The sequence below is a fragment of the Monopterus albus genome, unplaced genomic scaffold (genome assembly GCF_001952655.1).
Source record: "Monopterus albus unplaced genomic scaffold, M_albus_1.0 scaffold579.1, whole genome shotgun sequence".
In the NCBI taxonomy this organism is placed as follows: Eukaryota; Metazoa; Chordata; class Actinopteri; order Synbranchiformes; family Synbranchidae; genus Monopterus; species Monopterus albus.
In genome coordinates, this window is record NW_018128459.1 from 47245 (window position 1) to 48909 (window position 1665).

The window sequence follows — 1665 nt, forward strand, 5'->3', positions numbered from 1 at the left end:
ACACACACACACACACACACACACACACACATACATATATATATTTATACCTGGTGGTGTAGTTGCAGAGCACATTGCACATGTGGTCTCTGAATTAAACACTGAAATGTATTTTAAAATATAGCACATGTGATAAAATATCAAAGTAAAAAAAGAAAAGGAAATAAAGGGAATAGAAAACACATACCTGAAGCTCTGAGAATTTCTAAAGCAAGGTTGTTTAGCTCACTCGCCATGTCTTTTTTGGTTGTTCCAAAAATGATTGTTGGCATTTGTGGAAATGCCTCCATCAGTCTCTTTGCCATCTTCATAATAAAATGTTTTTAATTAAACACTAGACCACCAGGTTTTAATGACATCTGTGCATAATAAGCTGTGCAACACCATCTTCCTAAAACCCTATATCGGTTTGTAAAGGCAGTAGAAATTGATCCTATGTATAGGAAAAGAATGTAATTTAAAAAGTTAATGTCTTACCATAATGACAATGACTCCACAGCTAGTGTTGTCTTGCTGAACTGGATGTTTCATCACAGCTCCTTTCCACTGTATGTCAACCCAGTCAGTCTTGCTGTGACAGGCCCTCCTCATTTTGAAGTATTTACTGTGTGTAGGGAGAAGACAAAGAGTCAATATTGCTATTGCACTGGCATAGTATTTGTAGGATTGCTAATAATGCAATTTTGTTTCATCAGTCTCCATAGTTGGTTCATTTTGTGGCAAATTTAACATGCTACATAAACATCTACAAGGATTATAAATTTTATAGTTTTTATAAATCACAATTTTAGTTATATGATGAACAACTGTCTGAAGCAGAATCTGTCCATGAACACCAAGGGACCACCAGTGCAGTCTCTTGGAGTGGCCAGGATGCACAATCTGGACAATGAGACCAGAACTCTACAACATTGACCAAATTATAAACTAATTGAGTACAAAGAATATCTCTCACAAGGAATCTCTCCTTCTTTGGAACTATCCACCCAAAGATTTAAGCTCATAAATTAACCATACTTGGAGGAAATCTGAGTACCCGGGGGAAACTCATGCAACTACGTGAACTTGACAATGACACCGGACATGACTAACAAGACACCAGGAGATTGGGGCAGAAGCACCAAACATTACAAGAGGGAGATAGAGACACAGAACATGACAGAATACTAGCCAAGAAGCAGGGTAAGATCAACATTAACTTCACATGAATATTAAACAAGACTAACCCAACCCCAGGAGGGGAGAGAACCAACATCACATGAGGTAATATGATTTAAAAAAAAAGGAATTCAAGGAACTGATTGACATGAAAAGTGAACATAATACCTGGTATAATCATGAAATAAACAACACACAGATGCTAAATATGACTAGGATCCTGGCCATCTCAGACAGGATCCTGACATACGTACCTTATCCTACAATAAAACATTTCTGTCCTGATGGTATTGTTCATTGAAAGGATGGTAGTGTTCATTGAAAGAACCCTCTTGAGAAAAAAAAAAATCATTGGATTAAGTAATTACTCTGAACAACTTTTTATAGATTTGCAGCGTCTCCTCTGGGTAGAGGTAAACATATTGCACCTGTGAGAAAAAAGGTCCATTCTTTTGAAAAGAGAAGACTAATAAAAAGATATATTTCTCTATATGAAATTTATTATGC

General features: G+C 36.3%; 1 long non-coding RNA gene across 1 annotated transcript; it reads right to left on the bottom strand.

Annotated features, from left to right (window-relative positions):
* Positions 1-48: 48 nt before the first annotated feature.
* LOC109953210 (uncharacterized) lies at positions 49-1461 on the bottom strand. Its single transcript, XR_002273860.1, has 4 exons — positions 1413-1461; positions 478-604; positions 188-305; positions 49-101 (listed from the first exon to the last, which is right to left on the bottom strand). It is a non-coding gene; the product is annotated as an uncharacterized LOC109953210 (long non-coding RNA).
* Between the last annotated feature and the right edge of the window lie 204 nt (positions 1462-1665).